A 16,400-nucleotide genomic window follows, 5' to 3' on the forward strand; every position below is an offset into this window, starting at 1 on the left:
AGCCAACTGGTGACCCAGTAAAAAGGGTTCTGGAGTGATGATCCCAGTAAGGAGGAACTCTGAGATAACTGCCCTGACGCACCCCCCTGCTGGAAACGGTGGAACTTTAAAATAATAATTTTAGTTAACTGTTTTAATTAACTTTTTAATTAATTGCTTTAATTAATCATAACCTATATATATATAAATTATAAATAGTGTATTATTTTTAAATTACTCTTTGCCAGCATTTAGCAAAGTTACCATGAGCCACTTCTGTAGGAACACAGACTGGGGAAAGTACTGAAGTGTTGATAAACTAAGTCTGATATGCTTCAATGAACAAAGCCTGGGAGAGAAAAACATATTGGTGAGGTTGGACTTCTGGAATATTGAATTTATTCATTTTGTCTTTCAATGTCATTCAAATGTCTGCAAGCACATTTTCCAGAAACCTGAAGATAAAGAAGAGGCGAACTAAGACTCCATCTATGAGTTGAAAGTCCCTACTTTCCAAAGATACAAAAAAGACTAAAAAGATGGACTAATTAACATCAAAAGTGAGAAATCAGTAACCAGTAGAGGATAGAATAGTATTAAATGAAAGTTATTTATAAGAGAATTATGGAATTTAGAACAAATGAACTCTTTCTCTCTCTCGCTCTCTCTCTTTTTTTTTTTTTTTTTTTTTTTTTTTTTTTTCCCTAAAAATGTGTGAATGTATGACCAGGTGAAAAAGTTTTGTATTTCTGTCTGTGAGGAGGCTGGAATTCTATTGGCCAGACACACCCTGGCCAAGAATAAAGTAATGCCACTGACACTAAAAAGCGTGTTGGAGAGGTTTATCCTGATGATTTCAGAGGATTTGGAACACTCCCGGGAGACACCCACTGAGCAGTGGGCTCCCAGTATCACCCACACCTCTGTGGTGGGAGCAGCGATGGGTGGCCACCAGCTGTAAACTGTATTTGCTAGTTTTAGTGCTGAAACGAGTGCTCGGAGCTTACTGAAGGAATGGTGCCGTCCCATGGGGGAGGAATTTGTTCCAAGGAATCAGCAAAGGGAAATCACGACTGGCAGCCCAGGGCCTGATGGTGATTTCAAGGTCGGTGTCCCCCTGAGGGCTTGTGCCCTGCACACATGGGGATTTGAGCACTGCCAGGAACTGGCTGGGAATCCTGCGGTAAACTGGGCAAGCTGGTGGAATCCTGTTCCCCTCCTTTGGGGTTTACACAGTGACCAAAGAGCCCAGCCCTGCCCCATTCTCCCTCAATGGCTCTAACCACTCCAGAATGCTGCACTACCACCTGTGCCCCTTTCCTACAAAATTTCAGGAGAGGATTGGAATGACAGTGAGATGTTTTCACAGCTGTGGTGTCAGCTCTTGGGCTTCCCCAGAGCAGGATAAAGCATGGAATATGGACAAATCCAACAAATCCACATTCCTTCTGCTTCCTAGGCATGGCCAGGAGCTGGTATGTCCATAACCTCCCTGCCTAACCCAATTTCTCTCAGCATTTCTTAAATACACAAAGGGTATTTTATCAGCAAGGAACACATTTGATTGAGAAAACGTCTGATCATCCCAGGCAGGAAAGGCCATTCTTTGACAGAATGACTATTCCTAATCCATCTGTTCTTAAGGCAATGGATAAGAATTAATGTAGATGGCAGTCAATAAACCAGATCCTGGTGCTGCTGGCTGCACCTGTCTCTTTACTTGAAAATATTTTCCTTGGATTATCCTATTCACCATTGTTATTTGAGAACTGTATCACAGTATTATTTTTAAAAAGCAAAGCTTGTCTTGGCTTAGAAAACTCTGTCATGTGGAAAACATGAAATGTTCTTGGGATTGAAGGTAGTTGTTCCTGAGTCTGGCGGGTGGGTGGATCCAGCAGACTCCCTCCTCCTTTGGGTTTGAGGCATTTATGTGAGACCTCCCCAGGGTCCTCCAGCAAAAATCCTGAGGATGAGCTCAATGTCCTTCCTGGAGAGAGGAAGGTGGTGCCTTGGGATGATGCTACTGATCCCAGTTGTTCCCAGTGGGGTCACAGAAAGGAGCTCCTCGTTGGTAGGCTGGGTGAGGACTGCTGAGGGATCCCCAAGGCTGTGCCAGGGGCTGTTTCCAAGGCCCCCCAATTAACTGTTTGTTAATGATGCCCCTATGCAGGGCAGCATGATAGAGCAGTTGGGCTTTTGCCTGCTCCCACTGAAGTTCATCGGTGCCCTCTGTACCAAATCCCATTTATGACGCTGAAGACTATTCCTGAGGGGAGCCCGGGGTGATACATCTCATCCCCCCCAGGGCTTCGAACTGAGCCTTGCAAGATGAGAAAGGGGCTGTGGCAGAGTCTGGAGGTCACTGCCTGGCCCCATTGCTGCTCCCTACATGTTGTAGGGGAATGGGCACCCAGGGCTTGGGACATGCCACAGCCAAGGTCTGTTTCTGCCTCCCTCCTTCCGAGGCTGGACAAGACCCCTGAGGAGTCCTGCCCCTATAGGGGCTTTTAAACCCTGAAGAGGTTCCTGCCCCCAGGAGAGTTCTCTGTCCATTCCAGGGGGATTCCTGTATCTCCCCCAGGGAGGAACCGTTCCTACAAGAGAGTTCTCTGCTCCTAGAGGGGCATTTCTGCCCCACCTCAGAGTTTTCTGTCCTCCTGGGGGGATTCCTGCCCCACAAGGAGGTTTCTGCCCTCAAGGAGAGTTCCCCAGGGGGGATTCCTGTCGCTCCCGAATGTCTTCTAACGCCCAAAGAGGGGGTGTCCCTCACCTTTCCAGGCGGATCCTGCCCCCAGGGAGGTTCCTCTCTCCGAGAGGACCCCCGGCCCCAGATCCCGCCCTGACCCCCGACCCCCTCCCCTGGGGCGTGGCCGCTTGGGGGCGTGGCCGGGAGCGTGTCCAGGCGGGGACGGTGACGCAGTGGGCGGGGCAGGGCGGGGCGGCAGCGGCGGCAGCGGCGGCTTCCAGCGACTTCGGCGGGCGGTGAGTGCGGGCGGGGCCGCGCTGCCCACGGGGGATGCTCAGTCCCGCGCGGGGCCGCCCGGGAGGAGCTCTGCCCCCGTGACCTCTGTGGGGCTGCCCAGGGGGTGCTCAGCTCCCCCGGTGGGGCCAGACCCGGAGGGCTCTACCCGTATTGCATCTCCGGGGGATGCTCTGCTGCCCCCCCAGAGGATGCTTGGCCCCCCCGTGGGGATGGTCAGGCCCCCCCCCCCCCCCCCGCTGGGGCTGGACTCGGGGGGCTCTGCCCTTTTTGCCTACCCCCGGGGATGCTGTGCTCTCCTCCCTCCCCGCCCCGGGGATGCTCCCCATTGCCCCTCGGGCGCGGCCGCAGTGGGGATGCTCAGCTGTGCCGTGCCTCAGGGGATGCTTTGCCTCCCCCGGAAGGGGCTGAGTCGCTCCGGAGGGGCTTCATCTCCCACCCCGTTATCCCTTGGAGGGGATGTCTGAGTCAGGGTATGCTGAGCTCCCCCGTTTCCTTTGGGCTGAGTCTGAGCTGGGAGGTGTCATTCTCACCCTGAGCTGGGTTGGAGGGGGGTCTTGCTGTGCCCCAGCTTTACCCGCAGACCGGGCATTTGAGCCAGGATTGCCCCCCTCAGTCCACTGGCTCGGGGGCAGAGCCGGGAAGATGTTCTGCCCCATCACCAGTGGATGTGCAGGCAAGGGGGTGAAGGGGTGGGCACATCCCCCGAGGCCGCATGGTATGAGGGGCAGGGAGGGGGCAGTGATTTCTTAATCCAGGAGCAGGGAGAAGGGGCCTTGATTTTCAGCTGCTCTCTGACCCTGGCAGCCCCCGATATGCTCCCAAGCTGTCCCTTTGCATCCCCTCCCCCAGCTTCTACCTTACAGTGAGGGGAGGGCAGGAATGCTGGTGAGCCTGGTCCTACCATGGCCTTCTCCTGCTCCTCTGATTTCCCAGTGCTGTCTCTTCAGTGCTGCCTCCAGCTCTGGAGCATCCACCCAGTGCCGAGCTCTGTGTCAGCCGCACTGAGCATCTGCCTGGCTCCAAGCTCTGGGCTGGACTGGCTTGTGGGGATGCTGCCACACAGATGCTCCTGGAGCTCAGCACCAGGTAAATACCTGCCAAGCTGGGCCAGCTCAAACCTGGGAAGATGCTCATGGATCTGGTTCAGCCTGAACATTGGCCCATGTGCTCGGGGCCAGAGCAGCAGAGCATCCGGCCAGCCTGGCTAGCTCCAGCTGTGCCCACACTGGTTTGCAGCCTCTGTTAGCTGGTGTCATCACAGCTGCAGCAAGCTGCCTCCAGACAGCACCATTTGCTCCTGAATAACCAGCCTTGAAGGGCTTGTTTATCCCCTAAATTGCATCATTAGAGCAGCAATTGGCTTAGGGAGCTGGGTTTTGTTAAAGCTGTGCAAACCCTTCAGGGGAGGCCCTGTTTTTGGCCAAGTCAGGGTTGGCAAAATGTTCATTTTAGCTCGTTTGCCACCATCTGCTGGATGCTGGAATGAGGTTCTCCTGGTGGATTTGATACCACCAAGCCACTGTGTGAGCAGGAGCTAGTCCAGAGGCAAGCATGAGCTAAGAGTTTAGGACCTGGATGAATGTGCCTTTGTGGTTTGGGAGTTTCTTGGTTGTGCAGCCCATGCAGCAGGAGATGGAAAGTTGGTGTCTTTGTGTCTCTGATGGTCTGAGAGTCTCAGGTACCTGTGCTCTTGGGTACATCACAGTGTGCTGCTCCCTGTGCGTGCTGGTTGGGGAACAGGACTGATCTCTAGGGGCTTCCCTGGAGACTTGACAGGGAGCTACCAGCACAGGTCCCTGCTGCCATCTCCCTGGCACCCTGTGGTGCTCAGGTGCACAGGTGCCTTCCCAGCTTCAGTGCTTGCTCCTCCTGCAGCTTTTTCCCAGCAGTCAGACCAGAGGCTCTCTGGGACCTGTGTCACCAACAGAAGGGTGGGAGTGCCTCTGAACTGGCAGGTTCCTGAGACACTAGTGGTGGGACTGATGGACAGATTTGGCTTTCTGGAATGGCCAGCTCAGCTTGGTAGATGTGGGATTAAACATCTCATTTGTGTCTTTGCAGTGAGGGGCTCTTGCTCCGCACTGGTGGCTTGGTCCAGCTGTGCATGAGAGCAGCTCCAGTGCATGGCAGCAGCTCCAGTGCAGATGCAGAGGGACTGGACATGTGGGAGATTTGGATTCCTGCCTGTCTCAGCTGTCTCAAGAAACACCAGAGATAAAACCTCTGCTGAAACCCTTCTCATCTGCCTCTTTGGAGGGACCTTTTTGCACTTCTTGTCCTTTGGGGCAGCTCCCACTCAGGGCTGGGAATGAGGACAAGGTTGAGGAGGAGGCTGAGTGTGAGTTGATGGGTCCTGCTGTACTGGGTGAGGATGTGGAGGTCCTGAGTTAGTGCTGGGAAAGAGCCTAAAACTGTGCTGGAGCTGGAAGTTCACACTGGAGTTGGCACAGGCATTCTTGGAGCCTCAGAGGGAGCTGAACTCAAATTGGGGCCCAGCTGGGAATACCTCTGGAGGGCTCCACTCTGTACACATGGAGAGACCTTGACATGAGTGTCTATCCTCTGCTTGGGGAGTGCCATTTCAGGGTTTCCAGCAAAGCAGAAAGATACTGTATTCTTTATCTAACCTTGAAACCTTAATTCACAATTAATTTCCTCCTACAGAATGATTTGGTGAGCCAGAGGTTTCCCAGATGGCTCCCAAAACTGAGCTGTGAGGTCTCTGAATATTAACTGGAGGATAAGGCTGTTGGATCCATTGCCCAGCTTGCCTCCCAGAGAGGTGTGAATGACAGCACCCTCCTTATGGGTGATTTCTAGGACGTGCCAAGCACCAGGTGTGGGGTGACAGACCTAACCCAGGCTGAGGGCTCTGCTGTGGGCCCTGCAGGTGGGTCCAAGCCTTGGCCAGGCTCCTGGAGGATGTGGTTGGGAGTTTTCAGTGCTTAAAGGCCTCCTCTTTAAGCAGACTAAAGGCTTGGAGGTGGGTGCCCGTGTGGGTGTGCTCACACGGGCTGGCATTTGGGAGGGAGGAGGGAAAATATCACATGTAACAACTGCAGTGTTGGGGAACAGGTCTGTGCTTGGGCCCATCTGGAGCAGAAGTTGTGGAAAATGATTCAAGGTTTTTTGCTAAAAAAAGTTATGCTGATATAATTGGATTTTATTTCTGTTTGTTGTGTGGTGAAGCAGGTTGAAACCCTTGTGGGGACAGGGTAAAAACTCTGACTTCATTGGTAGGGTGAGGATGTCCTGAGGAATCAGGCTGAGAAAGCTGGGGCAGTTCAGCCTAGAGACCCCACAGCCCCTTCCAGGGTGTGAAGGGGCTACAAGGAAGCTAGAGAGGGATTCTGCATAAAGAAACTGAGTGACAGGACAAGAGGGTTCTCACTGAAAGAAGAGAGATTTAGATTAGATATTGGGAGGGAATTCCTCCCTGTGAGGGTGGTGAATCTCTGGCACAGGTTCCCCAGAGAAGCTGGGACTGCCCCTGAATCCCTGGAAGCGTCCATGGTCAGGCTGGACAGGGCTTGGAGCAACCTAGAATTAGTAGGAGGTGTCCCTGCCCATGGCAGGGTGTTGGAATGAGCTGAGCTTTAAGGTCCCTTCCAGCCCAAGCCATGCTATGATTCTGTGGTTTTATGAATGAAGTGGCTGCTCATCTCTCTCATATTTTTGTGCCAATCTGTGCCTTGAGCAGCCTTGCTGCCTCTCAGCCATGGGCAGCACTGGCAGGGCAGTGATTCGCATCCCACAGGAGCACCTGGAAGCTAGGTCTCAAACCTTCTCCAAAAGCCACTGGCCAGTAGGTGACTGACCCTGTGTCCTCCACGTTGCCCTTCCCTAGCTGAATCTTCACCCTGATGTTTTAAGCAGCTCGAGGGTCGCTGTCTCCAGCTCGGTAATCCTGCAGGACTGACAAGGCTGGAATTTATCTGAAATGCAGATTATTTTTTTTCTGCTCCTGGTTTTCAGTTCCTGCCACACTTCTCTTAGCAAGCGCGAGGAGGTGCCGGCTGAGTGGCTGCCTCTAATTGCATCCAAAAATTAAAAAAAGAAGAAAACAAGTGGCAGATGAGAGCTCGTTTCCCCATCCTCCTGTCCGTGTCGAGCGGTTTCCAGAAGAGGGCAGTTCCCCGGGATTTTTCCTGCCTCGTGCCTCTCGCCTGCAGCTGCTGCCGTGCCGAGCCCCTGGTGCCGGTGGTAGAGCCGTGCCAGGGAACGCGGGGGCCAGAGCCCAGCTCCTCCGTGGGGAGGGAGGCGCTGGCAGCGTGGCCGAGTGCTTTAAATAGCGGCCGCGGGGCCGCGGGGGTGTGCGGCAGGGAGGGAAGGAAGGAGGCTCTTCCTGCCTGCATTCCACATGCCGCCTTCCAGAGAGGGCAGCATCCCTCGCCAGGGCAGCATCCCTCACCAGGGCAGGATGACAAGGCAGGGAAGGAGCCCCCTCCTGGAATTGCTGCCCATGGGCCAGGTTCATGCATTTAAACTTCTTATTTCCACCCTTTCCTGGTGGAAATTCCTGCTGGAATTTTCTCTGCAATTCCAGATTGTCCCATGGCCACATCATAATGTGATGTGCTTGGACAGGGCAAACACTCTGCAGCCGTGGGGTGCCCGAGGAGTCTATAGCCCAGAGGAAGGAGCTGGGTGGAACATGGGATGGCTGGAGCCTGGGAGAAGGGGATGTCTGGCCTGAGCCCAACTCTCACCTTTTCAGAGTCTCATTAGTGCAGAGCATCCTCATGTGGATTTTCTCCTGCCAAAGCCTGGCCTTTCTGATTCCAGAATTGGGAAGATGTTTATAGCCTCGCTGTAGCATTAACACAGGTGTCACAAACCTGATCTCAGGCTCTTGACCATGAGTTAAATATGCTTGGTGGTGGTGTCTAGAGCTGCTCCCCACGCAGACATTCCCAGTGCCAGGGGCTGCGGGCACAGCGGAGAAAGATGGGCTTGTACAAAGTCCATAATCCACTTAATCTGTCCTGTAATTCAGTGTCTGGCAGCTGTAACTAAGTAGATCTGGGCTTCTTTCAAGTATCTCCCCCAAAACTGTTTTCCAGGAAGGAGTCAAAAAATGTCCAGAGGTTATTTTTGGCTGTGGCTGATTTATTCACATGCTGATCAGCCAGGAGAGGAGTTATTCTGGTCCCACACTGCCCCACATAACACCAAGTGCCGTGTGCGGGTGTGGTTTCCCTGGGAGACATTGGGGGATGATGCTCCTGTTTGCCAGTGGAGCTCTCAGAAACCACCCTGGAGGCTCTGTGTCCTGTGGACCCACTCAAGGTCCTCAAATGTCCTAGGGAACACAGGCTCTGTGCCCTCTCATCCTCTGTCCCTGGGGATAGACCTGAGCCCTGTGTCCTGGGATGGTGGAAGGCTCTGTGCTCTTCCGAGGAGTACCCAGCTCACCTGGGGTCTCCGTGGGTGACACTTGGATTTGGGCAGTGCAGGAAGCAGTTTCAGGGCTCTTTTGGGTATGGTGTTGTTTCAAGGTTGGGGAAGGGCTGCAGTGTCTGGGACGGTTTCTTTGCAGGATATAGTGGCTCTGGTGCTCCTGGATTTTTCTCACCTGTGTTTGCTTTCCCTGAATGCTGTGAAGCTGAGCTCCTACTCTTGGGAAGGGGTGGTGGGAGTCAAGTGTGAGGGTGATACAGCCAAATCCTGCTTTTATCCTGTATCTGCAGAAGGGAATGTTTCCCTGCGCATTCCAGTGTGGCCACAGCCAGTTTCTGGTCATGGATTGGGATCTGCCAGGGTGGGAATCTCTGGGACATAGTGCTGCTGGAGCCTTTGCCATCCCAGCATGTCTCCCGCCCAGCTGAGGATGGAATCACTGTTGGCTGTGTCCCTGTGCAGAGATGCTGGCAGCAGCAGAGATCCCATCCCTCCAGGTTGCTGTGGGACTGGAGCATGGGTGGAGGCAATGTGGGTGTCCAGCCTGGATGTCCAATGTGGGTGTCCAGCCTGGATGTCCATTGTGGGTGTCCGGCCTGGAAGTCTATTGTGAGTGTCCAGCCTGGATGTCCTGTGAGGGTGTCCGGCCTGGATGTCCCGTGTGGGTGTCCAGCCTAGATGTCCCGTGTGGGTGTCCGGCCTGGATGCCCAGTGTGAGTGTCCGGCCTGGATGTCCCGTGTGGGTGTCCAGCCTGGATGTCCCGTGTGGGTGTCCGGCCTGGATGCCCAGTGTGAGTGTCTGGCCTGGATGCCCAATGTGGGTGTCCGGCCTGGAGGTCCCGTGTGGGTGTCCAGCCTGGATGTCCAGTGTGGGTGTCCGGCCTGGATGCCCAGTGTGAGTGTCCAGCTTGGATGTCCCCTGTGGGTGTCTGGCCTGGATGCACTGCTGAATGGGCAAAGGGGACCCGACCCCCACATCTCCTGCAGCCAGGGCTGTATCTGTCAGCAATTTGGGCTAAGGCAGGCTGGGGAGGGTTCAGGAGGCCATGTGGGGTTAGAGGAGCAGCAAACTGAAGCCTCTGAAGGACCCATGGGGGTGCTGACCAACCCAAATTTTCAAGCTTTGCTGCTTGGAAAACCTGGCTGTGCAAGAGAGTGGATGTGTGGAAGTTGTGGAGATTCTCATATGCCTGTGGAGAGCTGCTGTCCATGTTCCTCCACAGCATCACAGCACCTGGAAGCAGATGTGGCATTACTGGGAGATGGGATGGAGTCTCGGGTCACTGCCAGCATCCCTTGGAGAGCCTCTCCCAGAACCCTTCCAAGGGCTTGGGCTCTCCATGCACCATGTGCTCAATAACATGGCTTTACTCATCTTAACTCATCAGGTTTTAATTAGAGCCAGGAGGCTGATCTCTCCTGACCTGAGCTGTCTTTCCTTTGACTGGAAATGGTTTTCTTTGGTGCTGTTACCTGTCTGACATCCAGATGTGCCACCCTGAGTGCAGCCTGTGTTTGATGGAGAGAGAATCATCTCCCCAATCTCAAAACCTGGGTGATAATCACTCAATTACAGCCAACACTTTGGTCTGCTATATTTAAAAAAGAGCATTTTTTCAGGCTTTTGATCATCTGCTTCTAGTTAGTTTAGTTAGCAGACTTTCACAGTGGCCGTTTTTGGAGTTGGCAGCCAGAGCATCCCTGCAAGCAGAAATGGCTTTTGTTATATGTGTCCTTCATGTTTACATGTTTGTAGAGAAATTTTGTCTCCTAAACTGAGGTTGCCATGAGCCCCACACTGCTGATCAGTGCCTGGCTCTCCAGGAGTGCCGGTGTTGCTTTCAAATCACACGTTGTCAATAAATCTCATTCCGAGTGCCCTGCAGCAAATGGCATCAGCCTGCACGGGGAGAGCTCTCCCACATCTCCTCCTGCTGCCTAAAAATACCAGCGCTTGAATTCTCCAATGACTTGGCTATTGCACAGTCTCCATTCCTGCCTCAGATACTGCTCATGGCTGGTTGCAGCACATCTGCTGTGCTCCCGGGGGACACACTCTGCCCTCCAGATCTGGCCTTTAGATAACGCAGCAGCTGCATCAATTTGGGCATGAATGAACATTTATTACCTTTATTCTCTGTGCTGTGAGGTGTGTTCATAATCAGGGGTGTGGGGTCCAGGAGGGAAATGATGGCACTTTCTCTGGTGGCCACTGAGGGCCCATCTCATTGAGGAAAGGATGAGTTTGGGGGACTTCATGTAGCATCAAGCAAAATATCCTCGAAACCCTCTGTTAACTCTTTGTGTATGTCCTGGCAGTCTGTTCTGTCTTCTTTGTAAATACACAATTTACCTTTTCACATCTGGCTTTGAGATGTGAGATAGAGAAAAGGTGACCAACTGTTCTGCTTTGAGAGTTAAGTCTCTGTTCAGTAGGTGAAAGCAGAGGGCTTGCTGGTGTTTCCAGTTCTCACAGGGCACTGGGCAGGCTGGTGTGCAGGCAGCAGGCTCTTGTCTCCAGCAGCTTTCAACCTCCTGACCCCGCTGGCTTGTGGTAGAGCAGTGAGAGCTGTGTGAACTATGAATGAAGCCAAGAGCTGATGTCACGTGCTGTGATCTTGAGGGGAAGTGACAAACTGGCTTTGTGGCACAGGGATTCCGGAGCAGAGCTATGTGGGATGGATGTGCAAATGGAAGTTCAGCACAGCTAGGAGGTGCTCAGCTGTAAAACAGGAGTGATGCTCTAAAGGGATGTGTTTCTTTAGGAGACCTTGGATGGGTAAGGTATTTGGATTTTCCTGTTGTCATCTCCATGTGGTTGCCCTGCTTGCTGCTGGGAAGTTTGTGAGGGGGCTGGAATGCAGCAGTGTAGGAGCAGGGGCTCGAGGAGCACACTCACAGGGCTGGCTGCTCCCTGGGAGCCCTACACCCTGCTGCAATGTGGGCACGCCATGGACACAACCATTGATAATTCCCCCAGTCTTACAAAGAAAATAATGTTTATTTTCAAGGCTGGAAAGGTGAGGAAACCAGTCACCAGCCCCACCAGCTGGCAGACACTGGCTGCTTGATTTCTTCCTTTCTCCATTGCAAATCGAAGGAAATCCAACCACTGGAGATGCCAGGGAGGGGCTGTCTCTGCCCTGGCCTGGGAACAAATGTAGTAACCCATCAGGAAGAGCTACCCTGGTCTGTCAGACAAGCTGTGTCAGGTCCTCCCTCACTCAATGCCTGGACTTTCTCCTTCCAAGGGCTTTTGACTCCTTGTGAGCTGCCCTGCAGTGCCTCAAATTGCCAAAACCCTGGTGTGGGGAAGGAAGCAGAAGGATCTTCCCATGCTGCTGTCTGCATCTGGAGCTTTCTCTCTTTTCTCTTGGTGCACATGGAGAGTGACATTGGTCAGCTCTTGTGTGGTCACCCGTGAGCTGGACATTTGTCTGAGTGTGTTCTCCCAAAAGGATGAGAATTTGCATGATTTATCCCTAAATCATAGAATCAAGGACTCATAGAATCATTAGGGTTGGAAAAGACTTCCAAGATCATCAAGTCCAACTTTTGACTTAGTATCACTGTGGCCACTAAACCGTGATGAGAAGCTGTTTGTCAGCACCCAGTTTAACCAGTCCCTAGGGCAGCTGGGACCTTCATGGTTTCCTTTTGCCCCTGTCCATCCCCCTGGCATGACTTGAGGCTTATCACTCTGATGCAGCTGCTGAGTGCACTTGGTGGTACCCAAAACTTCTGTAATTATGAGAGGACTTCCAGGCCCAGGACAGGTGCTGATGACACCAGTAACCAGAGCAGACTGGCAGGGCACAGCTGGTCCAGACTCATGGTGGGAGGAGGATGCTGAAGGTGATGGTGGCCCCTGAGATCCTGTGCTGCCTCTGTATTTTCCACTTGAAGGTGACGATCTGGGTTTGGAAAAGTCCAACCTCTGTGCAGGCACAGCTCCCAAGTCCCTGCTGCCCTAGACCTCCGGCAGGAAACGTATGAGGTTTGACTCTCACTTCTTGCTTCCCAAAAAGGGAATCGTGTGAGATTCGGAGGACTCTGGCCACAACGCGGGTGTGAATGTGGGGCAGAGCACAGCTCGGCTGGGGGAGCCGGGCCGTGCCCGGGGTTCTGCCGGCGGCAGGGTGGAGCCCTGTGTCCGCAAACGCAGCTCCTGGGAGGCGCTGGGGGAGATGCCAAGAGAGGAGGATGCCGCCGGCAATGCGAGCGGCTCCTGCTGCAGAATTCCCGGCGCGGCAGCCGGGGCAGTGCCGGAGGGACCAGCGGCATGGGATCAGAGACGGGCGCTGTGTCCGCGCCGGGAGAGCGGGGGCGGCGCGGCTCCGGCCCGGCCTCCCGGCGGCGATGGAGCTGCCGTGGCGGGGAGCGGGAGAGAGCGGCCCCGCAGTGCTGCGTGACAGTGACAGTGACAGTGGCACAGCCCCGACACTGCCCTGCCTCCCGTGCGAGGCCGCGGCCGCCCCGGGCGGGTGTTCCCTCGGGGCTCACAGGGATGGGTGTCCCCTCCCGGCTGATGCCAGCTGCTTTTCCGCTCGGGATTCTGCCGGCTGCATTCCCGGCCGTGCTGCTGGCGCTCCTCCTGACACCCTCCTGACAGGCACAGCCTCCCAGGACCCCAAATTCCTCACAGGTCACCCCAGGCACAGCTCTGGAGGTCAGCCCACCCCTGTAGTCACCAGGGTTGCTCCCCAACTTGTTCTGTATCTGTTCATCTTCCCCCATCATATCCCTGTTCTCATCACTCATTATTTCTCTTCAGGTGAGGGCTCTTTAATAACAGCTGACATTTCAGCCATTTTTGAGTCATTTCCTTTCTTCTACTCCAATTTTCTTCATAACTAGGAAGCCTTTCTTTGTCCTTGGCCAGAGGGGAGGTGTCTGTTATTGCCTCTGTTATATTCCAGGAGGTTTGATCGGGTTAATGAAAATCCTTCTGGTTTTTTTGTGTGTCGCTTCCACTCCCATCTTCTTTAGCCCGGTTTCTTAAGGAAATTAAACCAAAAGCCTCGTTGCATCATGGCCTATTCTCTCCCCCTGCTTGCTCTTGAGTGTATTGGTCCCTGATGGGGTGGAGAGCTTGGAATGCTCAAAGGTTTGTGATGGCTGTTGGCGAGGACAGAGCCTGGGGACACCTCGGAGGGATGTGGGGCATGGGGCTGTGGTGCAGGGCTGGGGCTCATTGCCCAGAGAATGGGGCTATGAATCCCACCAGGAATATAGGGACAGAAGGGATGTATCCCCCAGCCCACGGACTGGGATAACAGGCCACAGCCCCAGGCTATTTGTGCTGCGCAGCTGCTTTTCCTGAGCTCAGGAAGGGACCCAGAGGAGGATCCAGCCTCAAAAAAGTGGGGTTAGCCTGGGATTTGGGAGGCCTGGGCTGTGTTTGCAGGTGCAGACTCACATGTGGCTGTGCTCGAGGGCTTTTCCTGCAGCAGCAGGAGCTGCAGCTGCTTTAAGCTGATCTCCTGGAGTGTAAACTGCAGTGACAGGGGAGCCAGAGGAGATTTTCTGCTCATGCTACAGCAGGGAGAGACAGTAGAGCTTTCCCAGTGGCTTCTGCAAAATCTGGTTCCTTTGGTAGTAATGTGGGGATTGTAACAATGCTGGCGAGGGAAATCTTGGGAGTCCTGGGAGAAGCACGATGTGGAGTCAGGAGCTCAAATGTGTCAGTCTAAAAGAACCAAGGTGCTTCTTGGGGTGTCCATGGAGCTTGTTGCCCTTCGCAGCAAGGGATGGCGCCCCTCTTGAGTGCATCCCCTCCTGTCCCTGTTCAGTCTGGGGACAGGTATCGCCCCTTCCAGCTCAGAATACTCTGTGAGTCTGTGCCAGGTTGGGGAGGAGAGTTTGCTGGGAATTTGTATAGCCTGGAGGTGCTCTGCCCACACCTCACAGTGAGGGAGCAACGTGCCTGCCTGGAAGTTCAGCTGGGGACTTCTCTCCTGTGCAGGTGAGTTCCTGCTGCTTGGCACCAAATCTGCTGTAGAGCTGCACTCAGAAGATTTCCCCCTTCCTTCACTTTGCATTTACCTCTGGTGTTTATTTTGGCAGCCTGTTCTGCTGATTCTGTCCAACCAGCATCCCTCAGGCCTGGGGCTTGGCTGAACCCGAGGCCCTTGCCCAGTCCACTGCTGGAGGAGACTGGACTTGCCATTCCTACCTCCTGGTCCCTGTTCCGTGTCCCCTGCCTGATCCCACCTCACTTGTGGTCCCTCCAAGGTGAGGAGCTTTCTGGGTGACACCCAGTGCACAAAGGCACTTGTAGTCTGGCAGTGGGTTCTCACCAGGTCCCCAGAGGATCCCTTCTGCTGGGGGATCCTCAAACTTTGTGATCCCCCAGAGGGGGGTGCACACAGGTGGCTCCATGTCCCAGCTCATCCCACATCCTTTTCATCTTTGCTTGTGCTGTTCTGAGTACGAGGGCCTGGTAGGAAGACAGGGCCATGGTCACACATTATGCAGCTCTTTGGGTGTGGTTTGGAGCAAGATTTCCTGTCCAGCTGTGACAGAGACCTGGATAAATGGAGGAGAAGGCAGTGCCCCCTGCTTGTGTGGGTGCTTGCATGGTTCCTCTTTCCAGGAAGCATTTTGGGCTTCCTTTGTTCTCTCCAGCCTCTCTTGTGATAGTGGTGAGTTGGGCTCTGTAATTGAGGAGATTGGAATAATCCACTGAGGAAGCTGCTAATTTGAAGACATGTCTGTAATAATTAAATCATTATCTGGAGGGAAGAGAGAGCAGATACCAAAACGGGGCTAATTAAAATCCAAAGCCAGGATGACTTGGGCTCTGGGCCAGAGCAGAGGAGAGTCTGTTGGGGATGTCTTCATGTGTAATTGCTTTTCAGAACATCAGTCCCCACCAGAAAACCCATCTGTTTCCCCTCAGGAGACTTGGATTGACCCAGAAACCCTCTTGCCTTGCCCTTTGCCATGTTCCCCAGACCAGACACAGCTGGAGGAAGCAACATAATTTGCAAAGGGCAGAGAAGATGGTGAGACCCAGTTTGGGAGGGTGTTTGCTCAGGAAACTGTATTCCACCTTAACTCTGAATATTTAGGCCCTTACCTCATTTCAGCCTTCAGAATTGGCTAATGCTCTTCAGAAATCCCTGAGAGCAAGGAGCAAGGTGGGCTCAGTCTATGCATGGAAGGATTTGGACATGCAAAGGGACCCAGTGCCTGGGAGGAAGGTGGCTTTGGCTGTAGGGAGAGATGAATCCTGTTCAGGTTCACTCTGTATCCAGGGTGGGAGCACTCTGGGAAAGGCTGCCTGTAAGGATGCAGAGCACTGCTGAGTGTGAGCCCAGCCCTGGAGCTCCCTGCCAGCTCTGAGCAGGTCCAGACAGGTGAAGATGGCTCTGCTGAGCTGAAAGATGGTGACCAACAACTGCGGTTGTGATGTTGGAGCGGAGAAAGGGCCTTTGGACAGCACCTCATGCTGTGCCATGAGGGTGGGAGATCTGCAGGGTGGGTGTTAATGTGCATTCCCAGAGCTTCTGGGAGTGCTCTGTCAAGCCCAGAGTCCACTAACTTCTTCAGAGTCCACCATGATTTCAGAGTCCACCATGTTCTTCAACAGGGCCAAACACTTTGCAAAGGGCAAGGCACAAAAATCCCACCTGCACTTACATACCAGTAGGATGCAGGGTAAATTCCATCCTTCTGAGCTTCTGCTCTGGGTGCATTCCTGCACCAGGGAGGTGTTGCTGCTGTGTCTGCATGGGCTGAAGGTCCTCTCATGGTGGTGGCAAGATGGAACCTGGCAGCAATCATCACTTAGGTGAGCTGGCCTGGAATTGCTGTATTTCGGCAGGGAAGCGATTGTAGCTGTCCAAACTAAGCACCTTCCAGAGCTGGTGAAGATAATTGGTGCATTTACCCAGAGGAGACAAGGTCAGAGAACTCTGTCTATCAGGTGTTCACATGTGAGCATCACTCAGTGAATGTCCCTGTATCAGCACGACAGGTGAAGGTCACCTCAGGTGGGTTGGTGCCTGCAGGCAGCTCTGAACTTGGGGAG

At 53.6% G+C, this 16,400-nt stretch overlaps 1 protein-coding gene across 1 annotated transcript in view; it reads left to right on the forward strand.

Annotated features, from left to right (window-relative positions):
• The first annotated feature begins 2,908 nt into the window (after positions 1-2,908).
• Positions 2,909-16,400, forward strand: part of PPFIA4 (PTPRF interacting protein alpha 4) — a 62,666-nt gene continuing 49,174 nt past the window's right edge. Inside the window, exon 1 of the mRNA XM_063418706.1 lies at positions 2,909-2,964. The gene's annotated coding sequence lies outside the window, so the exon portion shown is untranslated. The remainder of the gene's footprint in view (positions 2,965-16,400) is intronic.

Source organism: Prinia subflava, chromosome 23 (assembly GCF_021018805.1).
Source record: "Prinia subflava isolate CZ2003 ecotype Zambia chromosome 23, Cam_Psub_1.2, whole genome shotgun sequence".
In the NCBI taxonomy this organism is placed as follows: domain Eukaryota; kingdom Metazoa; phylum Chordata; class Aves; order Passeriformes; family Cisticolidae; genus Prinia; species Prinia subflava.